At 48.4% G+C, this 23,197-nt stretch overlaps 1 protein-coding gene across 1 annotated transcript in view; it reads left to right on the top strand.

Annotated features, from left to right (window-relative positions):
• The first annotated feature begins 709 nt into the window (after positions 1-709).
• The window catches only part of PLXNA2 (plexin A2), a 252,736-nt gene continuing 230,248 nt past the window's right edge, over positions 710-23,197 (top strand). The window contains exon 1 of the mRNA XM_038749116.1: positions 710-821. The gene's annotated coding sequence lies outside the window, so the exon portion shown is untranslated. The remainder of the gene's footprint in view (positions 822-23,197) is intronic.

Consider the following 23,197-nt stretch of genomic DNA (forward strand, 5'->3'; position numbering starts at 1 on the left):
GCCCCAACCCCCAGCCGGGTGCTGCCAGCAGACAGAGAGTTAACGCTGCCCTGGCTCTATGTTAATGAGCTGCTGGCTCTTATAGGGAGGCCGGCTTGTCGGGAGGGAGGGTGGAAGGGAGTTCCAGCGGGCAGTCCTCGCCTCCGCCGCCGCCTGGGGCATCTGCCTCCCGTGCCAGTCCGGGGCCGGAGGGAGGACGGGGAGCGGCGCCTGGGAACTCTTCCTCCCGCTGGGAGGAGACCGGGAGAGGGAGCGAGCGACAGGGACACACTCAATGAGCAAGGAAAAAAAAACCCAACCCGGCTCGGAGGAGGAAATGAGACTGTGAAAGCGCCAGAGGAGAAACCAGGGGAGGAAGCACCGGGCTTTGCTGATGTCAGAGGAGCAGGAAAAGTCGAGGTGGAAAATGCCCTAAGACGGACGGGGCTAGGATTTTTTTTTCATTTTTTTCCCAGGCCGAGGATCCCCCTGCCCCTCCAGTGCCCCCCTGCCCGTCCCCGCACCCCCCCGAGACTGCGCCCCGGGGCTGGGAGAGGGAAGAAGGCGAGGGGGACAGACAGACGGAAGGACCGACAGGCGGCAGGAGCTGGCGGGCAGTCCGGGCAGAGCCGGGAGACTTTAGGAATACAGATAAGTGGCTGGTGGCTGGACGTGGATTTTAATGAATCGGGGCCCCCATGTGGATTTCCTCGTCACCGTGATTTCGAGCCGGGCCGAGGGTGCATCCTCCCACCTCCCCCCGATCCCTGCCCTCGACCCCGGGAGCCCAGGAGGACAGACGGACAGAACACCCGGTGGACAGACGGACGCCTTCAGACTGGGTAAGCTGAGGCTGGGGAGGCGGTGAGGCTTGGATCCGTGGGGCGGCCTGGGGCTTTCCTAAAATCTGCCCAAAAATGCAGATTTTAGGGGGAAGGAGAATTTTTCCTAAGGACCTGGGTCTATTCCCTCAGGCCCCGACACAGCAGCCCCCGCATTGCTATCCATCTCCCCGCGCTGTCAGCCCAGGGTCCGGGAGGATGCAGAGGAGCCCGAGGCTAGCATCTTCGCTAGCCTGGGGGCTACCATGTTCCCGGCGACTTGGGAGAGTCCGAACTAAGCTCCGCTGCCTTGGCTCCCAGGGACGCCAGAGGTGAGAGGGCAAACGGGGAGAAGGGATTGACAACCCAAAAAAGGCTTTCCTCCCGGGGGAAGCATTTGTTTGATTTGACATCAGCCCGTCCTTGCTCCCTCCCTCGCCCCCTGTTTCTCCTCCACCCCGGAGAACTTGGGTCCCAGAGCACAGCAATCACGCTGTTGGTGAGAGGCTCATTCATTCATTCAATCGTATTTATTGAGCGCTTACTGTGTGCAGAGCACTTCTAAGCGCTTGGGAAGTACAAATCGGCAACATATAGAGACGGTCCCTACCCAACAACGGGCTTACAGTCTAGAAGGGGGCTTACTCGCCTTGAGATCTCAAAGCCCTTAGCCCCGGGGGGCGATGTATGGTCCCCTGGGATTGCCAGCAGCGAGGCACGGGTCTGCCCCGTAAGGGCTCCCCGGAGGTGAGCCGCCTCTGCTGGGACTGATCCTGGAAAGAGACCAGGAGATGCTGGAGGGGCGATGGCATCCCGGTCTGGAAGAACGCTCTGGGCTTTTGTTCATTTGAGGAAGAGGGCTTGGTGAGTTTTAAGCAGTTCGGTCCGAGCAGTCTCGCCAAAGCTCTCCTCTCTCTGACCCACACTCAGGGTATCAATAGGGAGAAAGACCCCGGCCACTGGCACCGGCTGCCCATAATCCTGGCGCTGAGGGTCATATGGGGGCATCCAGCTGAGGTCTCCTTTGGCCTCTCTTTGCCAACTTTGTCCCCTTTGCTCACTGGAGGGTCTGGTTGGCCCCTGTCCCCCATGAAACACAAGATGATGAGACTTTTTTCTCTGGAGGGAGAGAGCTGGGGACTGAGGTTAGGATCATACCCTAAAAGGTGGCTCAGCTATGGGTCAGGGGGAAGGGCCAAGGGATGGGTCTCACGGTTCTGCTTTGGGCTAGCTGCAGTCCCAGTAATGTTGATCGGCACCAGATGAGACGTATACGAGGGGGTGAGTTGGATGAGTCCTGCCATCTCAGCCAGGATCTCAGGTGGGCCAGGGCAGGGAGTGATTTGTAGTAGTTCCAGATGAGAGATTCCCTCACACAGCTCCAGGGGAGTCCAGCATGTGTAGCTGTTCAGCCAGATAATCTCTCCTCTTCTCCCTCTCCCTTCTGCATCACCCTGACTCACTCCCTTTATTCAGCCCCCTCAACCAGCCCCCCCACCCAGGACTTATGCCCATATTTGTAACATTTATTTCTATTCATGTCCGTTTCTCCCACTGTATTAAAATGTAATTTCCCAAGCGCTTAGTACAGTAATGTGCACACAGTAAGCACTCAATAAATATGATTAACTGTCTGACTAGTCCCCTGGGGACAAGGTGGAGATAGAAGCTACTGGGGAGAGGGGAAATCAGCCTCCAACCTCAAGGTACAAGCACCTCTCTGACTGCCTCTTTCTCAGGGCTGGCATCCTCCGGCTTTTCCTCTGGGCTGGCATCCTCAGGCTTCCCCTCTGGGCAAGTTCAGAACTCCAGCAGCCTTGACCAGAGCCTGCTGGGCAGTGGAGCAGAAGAGCAGCAGCTTGGGGAATATGGTTCCGTTTAACGCTAATTGAAATATGCAACTTCTATTCCAAAACGCTGCCTGAGTTGCTACTGCTACCACCGCTGGCTCCCCTTGCTTCTTCCCGGCCCTCATGGAAAGGAGATAGAGTGATTCATTCACCCTCCATCATCCATCTCAGCGACATTGGATGTAATCATTTATGTGCATCTTCCCTGGCCTGGTTAGAGGAGTGCAAGGAAAGCATATACAGATGCTATTTAGAAGCCACAAAGTTGCAGGGAGGGGGTGTTTCGGTGACCCCCAAGAAACCTCTCCCAGCTGTCACTTTCTCCACACAACCCTGACCCCTGTCCATCCTTCACCCCCTCCTTGAACTTGCTACCTGTAAGGCAGGGTTAGACCTCACGACCCCACTCCAGCTGATGCCCACTGGGGATGTCAGAACAGGAGGAGGCCGACTCAGGCAGCCTCGTGCTCTCTCACTGTCCTGGCCAAATTGCATTTGGATAGGACAAATTGGCTTGCAAAGCAGCTAAATGGAAATGACATTTTGAGCAATTTGTGGTTGGAGACATGGAGATACAGCATCCAGAGCCATAAAGCCTCCTGTGGTCACCAGAGAGCTCTAGGTCTTTGGAATTATCTGGGGTGGGAGTGGGGGCTCTCCCCTGTCTCTTCCCTTCTAGGCTTTTGGGTAGGGTCAACTGAACTCCAAACTGCTGGCGGACTCCCCCCACTGCAGTTGGAGCCTAGGAGAAGTGAATGGGTCAAAGGTCTCATTCCCACCAAGCTCTCCTCCAGCCTCCCCTTAGGGCCTTAAGGGTTAATCCTGGAGTTCAGGGTCTTCCTGAACCCTTCTTGGTCTCCCTCCTTTCTGCCTCAGTCGGGCAAGACCTCCAAGCTACACAGACACTCTCTCTCTCTCTCCCCCCCCCCCCCCCCCCCCAACCCCGGGAGCTGAACGCAAGGAAGTTCCCCATCTTCCTGCATCTGCCTCGAGCATCCTTATATAAAGACAAGAAGGGAAGGAAGAGAAATCTGAGGGAATGAGAACAGCATGCTTCCCAGCCAGGCCCTTTCCCATTTACAAACACGCCTGATTATTCAGCTAATCTTTATTTCATGGGCACGTTAGAAGAAACACACAAGCAGGAGGGGAGGCCAGTGACACAGTTAAAATATACAAGGTAGCAGCTGGCAGCAGCCTGAGAGACCCGATTCAGGTAATATGAAATATTTATGGGGCTGGCTTGTTGCTGTGTTTTGTTTTTTATTCTCTCTATTATGCCCCCCTGCCAAAAAAATACCTCCCTATCATGGGAGCTGATGCAGGGGTTTGGAGGGAGGGATCCAGTTTGCTGTCTCCTCCAAAGCCCCCACCTAGCTGTCTGCTGAGTTGTCACACACAGCTGTCTCCACACATATGGGGCATAATATATGTCTGTCCATCATTGAGTGTGGAGGGGCTGGGGGGCTTCAAGCCAAGCTCTCCGGTCCCTGCCCCTCAATCCCAATCATAAAGAGACCTGGGTATTGTCCTACAGTCTGTTAACTAGAAATAATTCAGGACTGTCCAGCCTGTGGAAGCATCGCATACAGTTTCTAACATCTACCCAACCCTCCCCCAACCCCCTCCACACCTCACCCCACTGTCCTTGGGGCATTCTGCTAATAATTCATTAGATTTGAATTTTCAGGGTTCTTTCCTAGTTTATGCTTAATTCAAACAGTGATGAATGGACCAAAATCCCTCTAGGGAAACAGTTTTTTCACTGCTACCAAGATTCCATGCTTAATTAGGGGATATGTAGATTGCCGGGGTCCTGTCCATTTTCACTTTCAATTCCAAGGGTGTTCATATCTTCACTAGCTTGGTTCTTCCAAAGGCAACAGAAGTCTGTGTCGGTATCCAGCTGTCCATCCGGCCAGAGTGCATGTCTGGCAAGTGCAGGGGCAGACAGGATCCGTAGCCTCTATTCTCCCCTTCCCCCCCACCATCCTCACCCCCCTCCCCCCGCCCCAGCCCCTAACTACTGGGCACCCTGATCTTTTAACTAGCTCCTCACTTCACACTGCTGGAGGCAGGCAGGCAGTGTTATAGGGCTGAAGAAAAGGAGAGGAAGAAAATTCTGTGTCTAGAAAGAACTCTTCCAGGGGACAAAGAAATGGATGGTAAGGGAGAGAAAGCACCCAGATTCTGGAGATTGTGATAGTCCTGTTGGCAGTTCAGAAGACCACTGAAAGCATTTCTTTGCTCCACAAGTAGTGAATATTAAGTCATGTGTAGAGCCTGGGCTGCAAATGGTCTTTGGAACAAAAGGACATCACTTGGAAACCTAGAGGAGAAGCAGATGTTTCTCACTGCCTCATCTCTACTGTGCTCTGTGCCTTCCCCTTGCCTTGCCCCCACTGGCCCCTTTCTCCCCTCAACTTTCCCACTCCCATCCAGCTGTCATTTTCCTGGGTTTTGCTGTGGCCAGCTGTTTGCATGGCAGGACTGCATTTGAGGTGGGGGTTGGGGGCATACACCAGGCAGTGGGGAGAATTGATTGAGGGAGACAAGCTGGTTTCCCTCACAACTTGAGGGCAGGTGCTCCCCTTCTAAAACACACACACACACACACTCCCTCTCTCCCTCTCCCCCACCCCCACCCCACCCCTTTCCCAGGGTTTAGCTGCGTAGGTGAAGTTTCTGCCAACACTCATCTCTGTTTTAGGCAAGCTTGGGTCTTAATTGCCCCTGTTCTGGGTCAGCGTTGTTGGTTTTTATTTTGACTTTTCTGGGTGCCTACCTTTGAATCCTGCCCTAGCTAATGTGGTCGTAACAGCTTAGGCCAGGAGGAGACGGAGAAAAGGAAGAAAGTTGGAAGGGAGAGAGAAAGAGACTAAGTGAAGGAACAGAAACCCAGGGATGAAGGGATAGAAAGTTGCATAGAAAGAGGAAGGGAGGGAGGGAGAGAGAGGGGGTCTCCCCACCTTCTAGACTGTGAGCCCGTTGTGGACAGGGATTGTCTTTGTTTCTGAATTGTACTTTCGAAGCGCTTAGTATAGTGCTCTGCACATAGTAAGTGCTAAATAAATACGTTTGAATGAATGAATGAATGAGAAAGGGGAGAGAGAGAGAGAGGGGAAAAAAAGCACACGAACCATCGTTAAAGTCTAGGGGACTTGCGTTGATCTGCTCGTCTAAATTTTCGGAGTGAATTGGGTTGGGTACAGAAATACCCTAGACGGCCACTAGAGGGGGCGGTTTTAGACAAGGCCGAAGTGTAAAGAGTAGCTTTTGTGCATTTTTTAAAAAGCGGAGATAAAGGGATAAAGGAAAAAATCTACCGCCTCCTCTAAATGGGGGTGGGAGTGGAGGACATTCTGCTGCCTCCCAGACGCCAAAGTCTCTGCCCAGATGAAGGGAAAGTGAATTTTGACCCATCACACTGGCAGCCTGCAGTGTAGGGGGCGGTGGGAGAGGGGTTAGGGTCTCCCTTGCCGACCACCGGGGCCGAAGACAGCTGCGCCTTTGGCTGAGAAACAATCCCCCGGACGAACCCCACGATACCTTTCTCAACCCTTCCTTCCTGCTGCTCCCCAAATGCACACACATCCCCTCCCCCTTAAAGCAGGGTAAACTGCTCCCGACAGCACCCTAGAAAAGCCTCGGAACACTCTCAGAGCACTATAGGAGCACTGGAGGAATGATGCATGCTCAAAAAGGGATATCTGACAAAGAAGAGATAATACGTTAGAGGAGGACTTGAAAAGCCCCTTTTAATTCGCCATATTGAGGATGAGCTAGAGACGAGCTGGTTTAAGATAGGGCGTGGAAATGTAATGTAGTTACAATCTCAGCATCTTGCTTCTTCTAAGAGCTAGATAGAGGACTTAGTACACAGTTAGATATGTTTACAGTGCCCCTCATAAATGAAGCAGCCTTCTGAGTCTTTAAATGCATCCTAATCCAGGGTTCTAATCCCAGTTCTGCTATCTTTTAGACTGTGAACCCATTGTGGGTAGGGATTTTCTCTATTTGTTGCTGAATTGTACTTTCCAAGTGCATAGTACAGTCCTCTGCACACAGTAAGTGCTCAATAAATACGATTGAATGAATGAATGAATGAATGCAGGATTGGGCTCCCAGTGGAAGCTGCTTCCCCAGTCTTTTGCCCGTCTGCTTGTCCGGGGCTGCAGAATTGGGAGCTCCCAACACGATCAGTGCCGCGTCCAGTCGAGGAGATGTGGACTTAAAAATAATACTAATAATAATGGAATTTGTTAAGCACTTATTATGTGCCAAGCGCTCTTCTAAGCTCTGCTATAGATACAAGGTAATCAGGTTGGACACAGTCACTGTCCCACGTGGGGCTCACAGACTCAATCAACATTTTACAGATGAAGTAACTGAGGCCCAGAAAGGCTAAGTGACTTGTCCAAGGTCACCTAGCAGACAAGCGCCAGAGTCGGGAATTAGAACCCACGACCTCTGATTCCCAAGCCCGTGCTCTTGCCACTAGGCCATGTTGTTTCTCATGGGCAGGGGAGGTCTGAGCCCAGGTTCTGTCCTGTCACTCAATCTTATTTAGCAAGCACTTACTGCGTGCAGAGCACTGTACTAAGCACTTGGGAGAGTATGATATAATAATAACAGACCCATGTACTCTCCCAAGGGCTTAATATAATGCTTTGCACACAGTAAGCACTCAATAAATATGATTGATGGAATAAATGAATGAATTCCCTGACCACCGCTCTTTCTAGGATTAATTTCTCCTCGGGCTGGGAAGCGGAGAGGGGGAGGGATATTGTAGAGGGGAGATGAGGGAGGAAAGGGAGAAATAAGAAAAGCAAGATAAATGTTTCATGTTATGAAAGTTTAATCCTGCTTTTCCCTGGCTAAAATTACTTTCAGGCTGGGAAATAAAAGCGGCGGTGGAGCGGGCGAAGGGGGTGGAGTCCATCCCAAGTGCCAGAGGTGGGGAGGGGGCGTTGGGGGCAGGCTGGCCAGGGTCCCATCCTAACCCAGAGTCCAAACAGTCCCGGTCTCCCTGCCGCACTATTCATTCATTCATATATTCATTCAATCAATTGTATTTATGGAGCACTTACTATGTGCAGAGCACTGTACTAAGTGCTTGGGAAAGTACAGTACAGCAATAGAGACAATCCCTGCCCACAACGAGCTCACAGTCTAAAAGGGGGGAGACAGACATCAGTACAAATAAACAGACATCAATATAAATAAATAAAATGACAGATATAAATGTGAGACCGTTGTTGGGTAGGGATTGTCTCTGTTGCTGAATTGTACTTTCCAAGTGCTTAGTATAGTGCTCTGCAAAGAGTAAGCTCTCAAAAAATATGATTGAATGAAGGAAGTGTTGTGAGTCAGGGAGATGGGGGAAGATCAAAGGGAGCAAGTCAGGGTGATGCAGAAGGGAGAGGGAGGTGAGGAAAAGTGGGGCTTATTCTGGGAAGGCCTCTTGGAGATGTGCCTTCAGTAAGGCTTTGAAGAGGGGAAACCCTCCAGTATGGTAACTTGATTCTGCCTCCCCTTAGCCATTCCCCAAACCTGGAGGAGGGTCAGAGGGAGGACCCCCCAACCCCGACTCTGAAAGTCTTACAGCCCCCTCCCCTGACAGCAGGCCCCGGCAGGATGGAGGTCCTGCTACCTGACCTTCATGGGGCCTCTCCAAGCTCCAGAACTACAAAAGTAGCTTGGTTCCTCGACCTCACTTGTCTGAACCAAATGGCTGACAGAATTGGGAATCCCTGTCTCATCTGGCCCCACCCAGCCCCCAGGTGACCACCCCCTAAACACCCCTCTTGTGGTGAATGAATAAGTGATGACAAAGGCGAGACATGGAGGACAGGGGACATTTTTTCTATTTATGGTATTTGTTAAATGCTTATGATGTGCCAGGCACTGAACTAAGCGCTGGGTTAGATACAAGCTAATCAGGTTGGACACCATCCATGACCCACTTGGGACTCACAGTCCTAATCCCCTATTACAGATGAGGTAACTGAGGCACAGTGAAATGAAGTGACTTGCCCTAGGACACACAGCAGACGAGGGCAGAGCTGGAATTAGAGGCCAGGTCCTTCTGACTCAGGCCCGTTAGACTACATCGCTTCTCATGTACTTTATCCCCTCAACCCCTGGATAGCTCTACCTCCAGACCCCCTGCCCAGGAGTCCACACAGCCCCCAATTCCCTAATGATAATAATCACGGTTAACCACTTACTCTGTGCCAAGCACTGGGGTAGATACAGGATAATCAGATCAGATCCAGTTCCTGGCTCACATGCGGCTCACCGTCTAAGGAGAGTCAACACTGGGAACACTGGGAGTCGGAGGATCTAGGTTCCAATCCTGGTCCCACCATTTGTCTGCTGGGAATTAAGACTGTGTCTAATGTGAATATCTTGTATCTACCCCAGTACTTAGAACAGTGGTTGGTACATAGTAAGTGCTTAACAAATATCACAAGTATTATTGTATTATTATTACAAAGGGTTTTATCCTCATTTTATAGTGGAGGAAACTGAAGCACAGAAAAATTGTGATGTACCTAAAGTCACGAAGCAGGCAAGTGGCACAGCCAGGACTAGAGTCAGCCTGGCCTAGTAAAAGAGCACAGACATTGGAGTCAGAGGACTGGGGTTCTAGTCCAATGCCTCAGTTTTTCCATCTGTACAATGGGGATTCAATCCCTACTATCCCTGCTAGACTGTGAGTCAATCAATCAATAAATCCATGATATTTGAGTGCTTACAGAGCATTGTACTTGGGTGTATAAACTGATAACACTGCATTGACCCCAGTGCTTAATACAGTACGTAGTAGGTGCTTAATACATACTGCTATTAATGGGACATTCTGACTCCTACGCCCCTGCTCTTTCCATTAGGCTGTGCTGCCTCCCAATTTCCCTAGGTTTTTCTTCATCCTTGGGGTGGAGCAATCCCTGAGCCTGGATATATAGTGGAAACTGCAGGAACCATCTTCGGAAAGAAAATGATCCTCCTCTCCTGTTGTGGGAAGCAGTGTGGCCTACGGATAGAGTACAGGCCTGGGAGTCAGAAGGACCTGGGTTCTAACTGTGACTCTGCCACTTGCCTTCTGTGTGACCTTAGGCAAGTCACTTCACTTCTCTGTGCCTCAGTTACCTCATCTGTAAAATGGGGATTAAGACTATGAGCTCACTATGGGATAGAGACTGTGTCCAAACCAATTACTTTGTATCTACCCCAGTGCTTAGTACAGTGCCTGGCACGTAGTAAGCACTTAACAAATGCTACAATTATTATATTTTTGTTTCCTTTCCTTAAGTGTCTGTCATCATCCACCTCACCTATCTTATTCTTAGATTGTGAGCCCCTGGGAGGCCAGGGAATATACTTCTTTTCTATCAATCAATCAATCAATCAATTGTATTTATTGAGCTATTACTATGTGCAGAGCTCTGTAGTAAGCACTTGGGAGAGTACAGAATAACAGAATGGGTAGACACATTCCTTGCCAACAGTGTTAGTGCTTATTATAGTGTTTGGTGAGAAGCAGCATGGCCTAGTGGAAAGACCACTGGCCCCGGGAGTCAGAGGATCTGGGTTCTAATCCCAGATCTACCTCTTGCCTGCTGTGTGACCTTGGTCAAGTCACTTCTCTGTACCTCAATTTCTTCCTCTTACTTAGGCTGTAAGATCCATATGTGACAGGGACTGTATCTGATCTGATTAACTTATATCTTCCCCAATGCTTAGAAGAGTGTCTGACACATAGGAAGGGCTTAACAAACATAGAATAATAATAATAATAATAATGGCATTTGTTAAGCACTTACTATGTGCAAAGCACTGTTCTAAGCACTGAGGAGGATACAAGGTGATCAAGTTGTCCCATGTGGGGCTCACAGTCTTCATCCCCATTTTACAGATGAGGGAACTGAGGCTCCGAGAAGTTAAGTGACTTGCCCAAGGTCACACAGCAGACATGTGGCAGAGCCGGAATTTGGATCCATGAACTCTGACTCCAAAGCCCGTGCTCTTGCCACATGGGAAGTCACTAGAGCCCAGTAGTGACTAGAACCCAGGCCTGGGAGTCAGAAGGTCATGGGTTCTAATCCTGGCTCTGCTACTTGTCTGCTGAGTGGCCTTGGGCAAGTTACTTCACTTATCTGTGCCTCAGTTATCTCATCTGTAAATTGAGGATTAAAACTGTGAGGTCCACATGGGACAGGGATTACATCCAACACAGTTTGCTTGTATCCACCCCAGGGCTTACTACAGTACCTGGCACATAGTAAGTGCTTAACAAATATCACAATTATTGCTATTATTCCATACTGTAGTCACCTAATAAGTACTATTATTATTACTACTACTATCAGTACCTCTCCAGGATCTACAAGTCCTCCCCTAAAAGGGAGAACACTGAGAAAAAGTAGTGTCATGATTTCCCAATTTAAAGAAGGACAGGGCTAAGGACCTTTCCTTTAGATGGTGGGGGTCTGGTGCCCAGAATCATGTCTCTAGAGCTAAAGATCCCCTCATGGGCTCTTTTGGGGTTGGGAAACAAGGGACAGCATCCATGAGACAAACCTTTAATACAGTGCTCTTCACATAGTAAGCACTTACTCAAGAAGAGGGGTCTAGGGATGGAGTGTGGGGCTGGGGGATGAGAGGTGGGAGCTGAGAAGACCCAAAGATTCCTGCAGTTGAAGGGACTCCGTTGTCATTTTCTTGGCCTCTGGTCATCTCCTTCCTTCCTGGAGGAGGATCCCTATCTCCTGTGAAGTCAGGAGTGTCAGAAATGCATTTGCTCACAGCCCGGTGTTGGTATGTAACAGACTTAGAGGGGAGGAAGTTGTCGACTACTTCACAGCTCCCTGAGAGTGGCAGGCTGCAACCCCTCCCTTGCCGATTGGGGCCAGCACCTACTCATCCTGTTTGCTAGATACTAAGTATCCTTTGTGCATTTATTAGAAACCAAATAAGTGGATATTGACCTACAACCGGACCAAACTCTAGAGCGTGGGGTTGGGGGGTGGGCAGGGAGGAAGCTAGACTCTTCTCTAAACTCAGGAAGCCGTCCCACTTCACCCCACCCCTCACCCTTTCCCTGGGATCAGCTGTGCACTAAATGTTCCAGGTGGAGCTTCTTGCAGACATCTCACTCTGACTCTCCCCAGGAACGGTCTCCGCTTTCAGGCCAAGGAGGGGAGAGGCCAGAAAGAAGGAAGTGGGTGGTTGTTCCAGGAGAGGGGAAATGGATTAGGTTTCCCCATCGTTATTCCCGAGGAGGGGAAGCCACCTGCAAAACACAAATTGCTCCCTCCTTCATGAACTGTCTGGGAGAAAGTGGGGAGAGACTGTAGTAAGCAGCCTGACATGGATATCTGACAATCAATTGCTGGTATTTATTGTGGGCTTACTTTGTGCAGAGCACTGTACTAAGCACTTAGGAGAGTACAGTGTAACAGAGTTGGTAGACAAGATCCCTATCTGTAAGTAGGGAATGCAGACCCCAGGTGTGGCTGGAGTCCCCAGGCCCAGCCCTCCCCCGTCTCAAAACTGATCACCTAGCTGATTTATAGTACTCTGCACCTGATAAGTGTTTAATAAGTAACATTGGTTAATTTGGTGATTGGGATAAGTGGGTATAATTATCCATCAGGGTGGCAGCTGGAAGCCTCCTCTCTCCTTCTGCCCCTATCTTTGCCTCGTGCTTCAGTCTACCATGGGTGCTTGAAGATCTGGGAGTGACAGTGGCTGAAGGAAGCAAAAGGCCAGCTTGCTATTGCTCACTAGTGGCCTGCTCTTTGCCATCTGGGTGGTGCCCCTGGTCAAGTGTGGACCAGGATGTTGGCTGGGCACTCTTTCTCCTGATGGGTTTAAAAGTTTTCCCTAAGACCGGATCACCCAATCTGAGCTGATTGCAACCGCAAGCACAGATCTGGTAAGCAGTAGTATTGTCCATAGTGTTTCCCTGTTAGAGGTGTCCCTGACCACATGCTAACATTATTATTATTATTGTGGTATTTAAGTATTTACTTTGTGCCAAGAATGATACAAAGAACTGGGGTGAATACAAGTAAATCAGGTTGGACACAGTCCCTGTCCCACATGAAGCTCACAGTCTTAGTCCCCATTTTACAGAGGTTAACTGAGGTATGGAGAAGGTCCAAGGCCCAAGGTCATACAGCATATAAGTGGGAGAAGCAGAATTAGAACACAGGTATTTCTTACTTCCAGGCCGCTGCTCTATCCACTAGGCTATGCTGCTTCACATTACATTCTTTATTGTATTATACTCTCCCAAGAGCTTAGTACAGTGCTCTGCACACAGTAAATGCGCAATAAAGTTGATTGATTGGTAGGAAATGATTCAGGGTTTCAGAGATGCAGGCAGACCGTTAAAAATGCACGTCGGAAAGATTGGTCCCAGTCCAGACTGCCTGGATCTAGCCTGTCACAGGATGCACAGAGGAAATGACTCAAAGTTCTCTGCTCCTTGATCAGCAGAATGAAGCAGTGGGGGTGTTGACCACTTCTCAGTCCACATACCTCACTCACCCCGTGTCCAGGGCTGGGATCTCCCCAGCCCGGAAAGTCTGAGCTCAGCCCTCCTCTAGGAACGGAGCCTTGGTCGATTCTCTGCCTCACCTGCTCAAACTTGTAAATGTTGTCAGAAAGGAGATAGGCTCAGATGCTCGCTCCTGCCCATTATCAGCTTGGTTGGAGATGGAGAAATTTAAATGACAGTAAGATACTTAGCAGAGAAACAAAAGTCAATGTTCAAAATCAGGAAAACAAGACAGCTTGTTTCATCTAAATAGAAGGGTTATTAAACAGCCCTGAATTAATCAGCGATGTGCCAGGGTTGTGAAATTGAAAAGCGGAACTGGGGTAGCGCTCTAAGAAGATCAGTAGTCAGCTTCCTAAGTAGAAATTTCTATCAAGTCGGTTGTCAGAATACAGAAGCGTCACCTTTAAGAGGTGAAATTGGCATATAATAATAATTGTAACTGTGTTAAGTACTTACTGTGTACCATGTGCCAAACACTGAGGTAAATGCAGGCTAATCAGGTAAGACACCGTCCCTGTCCCACATGGAACTCACAGTCTAAAGAGAAGGGAGAACAGGTATTTATTCTCCATTTTACAGTTGAGGAGTCTGAGACGTAGATAAGTTAAGTGACTTTCCTGAAGTCACACAGCAAGAAAGTGGTTGAGCCTGGATAAGATCCGGTGTTTCCTGACTCCCCAGTCCATGCTATTTCCTTTAGGCCATGCTGCTGAAACTATGCGAAACAGAGAGGAGAGATAAAGAGTTGGTTGGGAACCGATTGTTGGGAGAGGAGAGTGGTGTGTGCCCAATGGAGGGGAATGGTGTTCGGGCACTCCTGGAGCTCCTCTAAGGAGTTACAGATTCTGGACTCTCTCCCATCTGAGCCCGTCCTCGGCTGTCCTACCCCAAACCAGTCAGGCCCAAATGGGAGTGGAGTAGGAGGAGCTGCCAGGCTTCTGAAGTCAGCAGAGAGTTCCTGGCCTCGTTCCCTTTCCTCAAAACCCTGCCCTGGGCACCAGTGGTTGAATGTGGGTGGTAGTTTCTTGCTCCCTGTTTTCCCTCCCCACTTCCGAGCAGGCCGCAGCACCAAATGGCTGATGCCTCTCATGGCCGTGTGGGCAGGAGAACAGCAAGGAGCATGTCTACCAACTCTATTTTATTATACTCCACCAAGCACTTAGTAAGCACTTACTAAGTAGCATTGATGATGGGGAGGAGTTGGGACTCTTCTATTCTGCCTCATCTATCCCATCTTCAAATATTGGATGCATTTCCCACTGTCCTACCCCTTTTGAGAATGTTCCTAGAGCTGCACGTACTAAGGCCCAGAGAGTCACCTTGTAGTAGTAATAGTAGCTCCTCCCATACAGTGTAAACTACTTAAGAATTATGGCATTTGCTAAGTGCTTACTATATGCCAGGCACTGTACTAAGTGCTGGGATGAATATAAGCAAATCGGGTTGGACACAGACCCTGTCCCACGTGGGGCTCACAGTCTCAATTCCCATTTTACAGATGAGGTAACTGAGGCACAAAGGAGTTAAGTAACTTGCCCAAGGCCACACAGCAGACACGTGACAGAGCAGGGATTAGAACCCATGACCTGACTTCCAGGCCCATGCTCTACCCACTAGACCATGCTGCTTCATCATGGGCAGGAATCACATCGACTAACTCTATTGCATTATGCTTTCCCAAGCACTTAGTTCAGTGCTGTGCACACAATAAGCGCTCAATGCATACCAAATAAACACCACTGATTGATTAATAGTAGTAAATAAATAGCATTTATTGAGCACCCACTTGAAGCACTGCACTGTACTAGGGTCTTGAGAACTACAAAATAAACAAAGTTACTTATTACCTGCCCCTTAGGAGTTAACACTAATCAGAGATGACAAACATAAAACTACCACTAGAGTGGTCAAAATCAATAAACTGATTGGACATAAATATGTAAAGTGGGTGTATTGTGCTTCTAAGATCCAGAGACCTGTGTCTGAGTTCAGTGTTTACTTCAATTAATTGGTGGAATTTAATGGAATGCTTACCGGGAGCAGAGCACTGTACTAAGGGCTTGTGAAAGTACAGAGGAGTAGGTAGACATGATTCTTGGCCCCAAGGAATTGCCCCCAAGATTTGAGAATTTTAGGGGGCTCTGAAGCAAATGTCCACTCTCACTTCCCAGGAAGTGGGTTGTGTCCGAGCGGAGGAAGATGAGAACAGAAGGACAAAGATGGTCTTGGTGAGCAGGAAAGCAACCCTTTTTGGTTCTTTGGCTGCACATTTTTATATGTTAATGTTTTCCAAGATGCTTGTTGGTACATGTGCTTAGAAGAGGGGCTTAGAATATGTTAACGTATGCACACATGTGATAGGCATATGTACTCAGGTCTGCCTGTAGGCTCACTCGTGTTTGTGTGTGCATGTCTAACCTGTTGAATCTTGAATGGATTAGTGGACAAGTGTTTTTCTTGCTCTTTGACCTCTACATTCCTTTCCCTCATTTTAGCCCTTCACTGCTTGTGAGGCCCCTCCTTACCTCTCCCTCCTGGGGTCTTCTCTCTTCCCAGACTGCCCTCACACCCCATTCATCATCCTAGGGCAAAACTAGCCTTTCATCTCTGCTCCCAGCTCAGCCTTTTCCCTGCATCTGACTCTATTTTTCTTTTTTTTTTTGATGGTATTTGTTAAGTGCTTACTATGTGCCAAGCACTGGACTAAGCCCTCTCCATTAAACCCCAGAGAAACTTAGTAGGATGCTTCTGAGTCTTTTCAGGAGGGCTCGAAGATGGAAAGAGGGACTGAATTCAAAAGGTTGGGTCAGTTTCCATATCAAGGTCAAGGAAACTCCTGTGTGCCAGGCACTGTGCTAAGCACTGGGGTAGATACAAGATAGGTTAGACACAGTCCCTGTCCCACATGGGGCTCACAGCCTTAATCCCCATTTTACAGATGAGGCAACTGAGGCACAGAGAAGTTAAGTGACTTTGCCAAAGTCACACAGCAGATAAGTGGTGGAGCCAGGAGTAGAACCCAGGTCTTCTAACTTCCAGACCTGTGCTATTCCCACTAGGCCAAGCAGCTCCTTCTCAAGGAAACTCCTCTGTCTCGAGTAGCTCTCCCCTGTCCCTCTTTTTCCGCTGGGCTCAGGGGGAAACAGATTGCTCCCTGCAGCCCCTGCTGGTCCACGCTTGCCCTTGAGTCTTCTCTCCTGGGGAGCGAGGAGCTGGTAGGTGGGTGGAGGAGATCATGGGGACGCTGTTGTTCTGAGAAGAAGGAGGATGTTAGGAGCTGGAGAGAGGGGCTCTCTTATTACCCTTCAGATGAACAGTTCTGGGTGGGTGCAAGAGTAATCAATCAAGGGTATTTGTTGAGCGCTTATTGTATGCAGAGCACTGTACCAACCTCTTGGGAGAGGACAATACAAAACATTTGGTAGACAGTCCCCTGCCCACAAGGAGCTTACAGTCTGGAGGGGAAGATAAACATTAAAATAAATTATGGATAGGTACATAAAATGCCCTCCCTCCACACATCCGCCAAGCTAGCTCTCTTCCTCCCTTCAAAGCCCTACTGAGAGCTCACCTCCTCCAGGAGGCCTTCCCAGACTGAGCCCCCTTTTTTCCTCTCCTCCTCCCCATCCCCCCACCCTACCTCCTTCCTCTCCCCACAGCACCAGTATATATGTTTGTACAGATTTATTACTCTATTTTACTTGTACATATTTACAATTGTATTTATTTTGTTAATGATGTGCATCTAGCTTTATTTCTATTTGTTCTGATGACTTGACACTTGTCCACATGTTTTGTTTTGTTGTCTGTCTCCCCCTTCTAGACTGTGAGCCTAGACCGTTGTTGGGTAGGGACCGTCTCTATATGTTGCCATCTTGTACTTGCCAAGTGCTTAGTACTGTGCTCTGCACACAGTAAGTGCACAATAAATACAATTGAATGAATGAATAAGTACTGCTAGGCTGAGGGGGTGGAAGGGATATCAAGTACTTAAAGAGTACAGATCCAAGTGCATAGGCAACACAGAAGGGGTGGGAAGTAGGGGAAACAAAGATTTAATTGGGGGATGGTTTTTGGAGGAAATGTGATTTTAATAAAGCTTTCAAGGTGGGGTGAATGTGTCATATATGAAGGGGGAGGAAGTTCCAGGCCATTGGGAAGATGTGGGAAAGGAGTCGGCAGCAGTACACCCAAGATCCAGACAAGCAGAGAGGCCTACGGGGTAAAGCATGGGCCTGGGAGTCAGAGTACCTGGGTTCTAATAGATCTGCCAAGCTTCTGCTGTGTGACCTTAGACAAGTCGCTTAGCTTTTCAGTGCCTCGGTTACCTCATCTGTAAAGTGAGGATTCAGACTCTGAGTGCCACTTTGGACATGAACTGTATCCAAGCTAATCAGCTTTTACCTCCCCAGCCCTTAGTACAGTGCCTGGCACATAGTAAATGCTTATTAAATATCTTTAAGAAAACAAAAATCAAGGTATGGTGAGTAGATTAGTGTTAGAAGAGTGAAGTGTGTGGACTGGTTTGTAGCATTCATTCATTCAATCGTATTTATTGAGCACTTACTGTGTGCAGAGTACTGTACTAAGCGCTTGGGAAGTACAAGTTGGCAACATATAGAGAAGGTCCCTACCAAACAACGGGATCAGAGTCTAGAAGGGGTAGACAGACAACAAAACAAAACAAGTGGACAGGTGTCAGGTCATCAGAATAAATAGAAGTAAAGCTATATGCACATCATTCACAAAATAAATAGAATTGTAAATATAGTAGGAAAAATAGTAGGAAATCAGTGAGGTAAGGTAGGAGGAAAGTTGTTTGAGGGCCTTGAGTGGGTATCTGTATTAGTACTCCTTGCAAGCTGAAGAATATCTTACATGGTCCTTAATAGGAGCCAGGCTGAGCATTACAGAACCAGAACGAGGTGGAGTCACAGTTAGACCAACCCTCTGTGTGACCTTGGACAAGTCAGGTAACCTCCCTGAGCCTTAGTTTCCTTTTTATTTTTAAATGGAGCTGAAATATCTCCTCACCCCACCAATTAGGCTGTAGGCCCTCATGCAGGACAGGAACTGTGTCTGATCTGATTATCTCATATCTACCCCAGGGCATAGCACAGTGCCTTGGCACTTGGGAAGCACTTAATGAGTGCAATTATTATTATTGCTATGATTATCATTGTGTAAGTGGGCAAACTCCCATGTATGGACCTGAGCTATTCCTTCCAAAGCCAAGCTAGTGAATTTGTCAAACTAGACTCTGTGGGGGGCTCCACAAAGTCTACTGTCCTGGTTGGTACTTAGAAGGAATCCTTCTTTATCCTCTGCTGGTTCTGCAGGAAATGTGATACAGAGACCTCTGTGCTGGGTCTGTCACCCTTTCCCTTTGCTTTTCCCCACCATCCAAAAAAAATCTGGATTCATTGAACCCTTCCAGTGGTATTCCTTTTTTTTACATGCTCAAGAAAATTTCTCAGGGCTAAACACCACTCATGTCCCAGGAACAAGGGCCAGGAACAGATATCAGAGGATGACGTTTCTAGGTCAAAAATCTCTCCAGTGGGGTGACTGGCTGCTGATCTTGGGTGTTCTCCCAAACTGGCCTCTTAGAGGCTGGCTCCATAATGCTACCTCTTGTGCAATGTGGGTTGGCTTGAACAAGGAGCTGGTATCTGGGTGAAAATCTTGACTTTCCATTCTCTGGGCAGAGGAGGGAATCCAACTCCCTCTCTTCTTCCCTCTTCTTGCAAAACAGGCACTCTAATGCTGGGAAGTGGGTGGTGAGGGGCAGCTGATGTGGCCGGTATTGGAGAGTTGGAAAAATGCTCTGTTTCCTAATGCCAGTCAACATTGTTTTCCCATGGGAATGTGCTTTGTGCTTTCCATGAAACTTTCTCTCAGTCCCTGGTAGACCACGGCTGCCATATAAGGACATCGCTCTGCACACAGTAAGCGCTCAGTAAATATGATTGATCGAGAGAAGGGGAGAGAAAAGAAGGGATTTTTCACCACATAGTGCAGTACCTGAGTGACTTCCCAGGCCAGAGGACTTGGGGAGTTGGGAGCCAGTCTGGGCTGGTGGTTGGGATTCTTGGGTTCTCCTCTCCATTCGTGCTGGATGATGTGGAGTAACTGGCTTTTCTTCCAAAACTCAATATCCTACCCTGAGGAGAGGAAATCCCTGCCTCCCTAGATCTGGACAGACTTTTTGGCCCCAAACAGAGAGATGCTTGAATAAATGCCTGGGACCCTCATTTGGATACGAACGTAAGGATATGTCCTTATGAAGGGGAAAGAATCAAATGGAAACTCTCATTTTAGCAAGTGAGCTTTGAGCCAGTTTAGTCAAGCCAGCCAGGCTCGTTATATTTATTGTTACATTGTACTCTCCTAAGCTCTTAGTACAGTGCTCTGCACACAGTAAGGACTCAATAAATACAATTGACCCACTAACTGAGGGCTCATCCAGGCTGCAGATAGACAAGGGAATTAGAGACTCTCTACTGGGTCCTTAGTTTCAGTGGTGGCTGTGAAACTAAGCTGTGAGCGAGAGGGAATCCTTATATACATGGATAGAAACAAGAACATCATAGTCTTAAGCAACATGGCCTAGTGGAAAGAGCATGGGACTGGATGTCAGGGGACTTGGGATCTAATTCCAGCTCCTCCACTTGCCTGCTGGGTGACCTCGGGAAAGTCATTTAGCTTCTCAGTGCCTCAACTTCCTAATCTGTGAAACTTGGTTGTGTGTGTGTGAAATACCTTTTCTTCCTTCCCCTTTGATTGTAAGCTCCAGGTGGGTCAGGGGCTGTGACCCACCTGATTATCTTGCATCTACCCCAGTGCTCAGTGTAGAGCTTCGCACATAATAAACAATTAACAAAAATATCACAATTATTAAAAAGAGGGTCACATGTCTGGCAGCAGAAGGATGGATGGTTTGAATTCTTATGATCCTTTCCCAACCTAGTTGTCTCTGATCACTGCTGCTGGGGTAGAGGCAGAGGAATTTGGCAATCTACTCAGGACCAATGCTTGCCCTGTCTCCTCCCTTCATAAGGGCACAGTTTGAACACAGCAATTGCAGCACAACTTATTTATTTCCCCAGGCAAAAAGACATGCCCAATCCTACTGAGGCCAGGCTGTGAAAAACCAGCGGCCCTACCCCCTTGAGAAGGGGCTAGAAAGGGCAGAGTCTCCAGGGAGGTGGAGGAGGTGGGGAAAGGAGGAGCTGTTTGAAATTGATTGCTCTTGTAGTTTCGTTTATGCCATGCGGCTTGCACGGCTCTGCCCGGGGGGTGACCTTTTGATAATAAAGGGAATTCTGGGAGATTTCTGACAGGCCTGTGACATATGGGGCAGGTCAGAGGGATCAACCAGTGTATCTCCCTGCTCCTGGCCTCCTGGTAATGAATCTTGTTTGGACTGTGTAAAGGCAACCCAGCGCTTGCCCTACAAAGGAGTTCAGACTCAGGAACGGGAGACCGCCTCCCCAAACCCCCCCAAAAAAGGGAACGTGTCTTGAAGGCACTTCATAATTCATGGAGATGACTCCAAACTTTTATAACCTGTAGAGAAGACAAACAGTCAATGTTTTGGTAAGGCCCTGGGAGAGCTGGCTCCGTTTCCTGGGTTTGCTTGCAGAGCACTGGGGAAACCTAGGAAAAAAAAATACACAAACCAGCACTGGCACAAAATCTGGGCTAAAGGAGGCGGGTGAATCATTGGAGAGCTCCCCCCTCGACAGTTGTGCAACATCCCAGAGCCGGCCGGGCCAGGCCGTGCATGGATGGGTGAAGGGAGCTGGACCTGGAGTCTGCCATCCTGGGCAGTTGGTTTGCTGTGTGACTTAACTTCTCTGTGCCTCATCTGTAAAATGGAGATTTCAAGCGTGGCTTAGTGGATAGAGCACAGGCCTAGGAAACAGAAGGACCTAGGTTTTAATCCCAGCTCTGCCGCTTGTCTTCTGTGTGACCTTGGGCAAGTCACTTAATGTCTCTGTGTCTGTTACCTCATCTGAGTGCTTAGAACAGTGCCCAGTGCTTAGAACAGTGCTTTGCACATAGTAAGCGCTTAATAAATGCCATTATTATTATTATTATTATTATTATTAAGACTGTGAGCCCCATGTGGGACAAGGACTGTGTCCAACCTGATTACTCTGTATCTACCTCAGCACTTAGAACTGTTCCTGGCATAATGTAAGCATTTAACAAATACCATCAAAACAAAACAAAGGAAGTTAGTTCTCCCTCACCTCTTAGACCTTGAACCCATTATGAGTCAGGGAATGTGTCTGTATTGTATTCATCCCACTGCTTAGCATTGTGCTTGGTACAGAGTAATAACACTAATATGGTAGTTGTTATGCGCTTACTATGTGCCAAGCACTTTTGGGTAAGCACTGGGGTAGATACAAGTTAATCAGTTTGGACACAGCCCCTGAACCCCCAAGGGGCTCACACTCTTAATCCCCATTTTACAGATGAGATTACTGAGGCCCATAACAAATTCCACTGTTCTCTTATTATTATCATCCAGGGAAAATTGCTTAACTTTCTATAAAATGGCAATACTTTCCCCTTTGGGCTCTGTCTCTCTCATGAGAGTTACAGTCCTGTTAGCTCTCCGTGGGCAGGGAACCTGTCTGCCACTTCTGTTGTATTGTGCTCTCCCAAGCACTTGACACAGTGCTCCGCACATAGTAAGTGCTCAATAAATATCATTGATTGATGTATGAGCTCATACCTGGAAAGATCTTAAAGCATCTTCCTTAGCCCTCCAGAACTAGAAAGTTTTGAGAGCTTTTCCCTAAAATGTTTCTTTTCTTTTCCTGCCAGAGAGGAAATCTAATGTCAAATCACTCCCCTGTGTTCCCTCAAGCACCACCTGCCTTCCAAGAACTGTCTCATCATAACAGGATCTCAGCTTTTCTTTCCCTGATCGATGCTTCAGGCCTATGTTCCTGGATGACGAGGGCAAGTAGAGTTGGTCTATTTCACTCACAGGGAGATCGTCCCTTCCCCTTTTTCTCCTTGGGAATTTTGGAGTACAGATCCCCTGATGGCAATGGCATTTAGTGGCATTTAGTACAGTGCCACTGGATGGAAGACACTGTACTAAGTGCTGTGGAAAGTTTAACAGAAGCATGAGAGATGGGTTCCTGGCCCAAAGGGATCATCTGCTCAAACAGTGGGAGAAGAGGGAATCCAGATGTGAAGGAAGTGATAACGCATTGCTCCCGGACTTGATGAATTCTTTTGTCTGCAAAGATAGAACCATGCATTGTAGCAGAGGGCGATTTGGGGAAGTTGCCTCACAAGGTGCTGCAGGTTGCCATACCCTCAAATCTCTCTCCCCCAGCTGCAAAGCAGAACATACTGAACTATGGAAATGGCTAGTCAGTCAGTCAATTGTATTTACTGAGTGTTTAATGTGTGCAAAGCACTGTACTAAGCACTTGGAAGAGTACAATAAAACAGACACATTTCCGGTCCACAACAATATTACAGTCTAGAGGGAGAGACAGACATTATTATAAATAAATAAATTACAGATATGTATGTAAGTGCTATAGGGCTGGGAGTGGGGATGAATAAAGGGAGCAAGTCAGGGTGACCGAGAAGGGAAAGGAGGGCTTAGTCAGGGAAGGCCTCTTGGAGTAGATAAGGCTTTGAAGGTGGGGAGAGTAATTGTCTGTCGGACATGAGATGGGAGGGCGTTCCAGGCCAGAAGCAGAAAGTTGGCTAGCTGGAGATCAAAATTGAGGCTGGTCTGGGAAGCCCTGTGTCTAGGGGATGAGGCCCCAAACTGTGGCATCAGGTCTACCAGAAAAAAAAAATACTGATGTACAGCTAATGAAGCAAACGCAGCTGGTACACTGGTGACATCTAAATTGTTCCTTTGGTTCTGTCGTTTTCTGGAAGAACTGTTCTCTGTCTCTCTCTCCCTCCCCCCCCACCTTCTCTCT

This window comes from Tachyglossus aculeatus, chromosome 7, assembly GCF_015852505.1.
Source record: "Tachyglossus aculeatus isolate mTacAcu1 chromosome 7, mTacAcu1.pri, whole genome shotgun sequence".
Taxonomy (NCBI): Eukaryota; Metazoa; Chordata; class Mammalia; order Monotremata; family Tachyglossidae; genus Tachyglossus; species Tachyglossus aculeatus.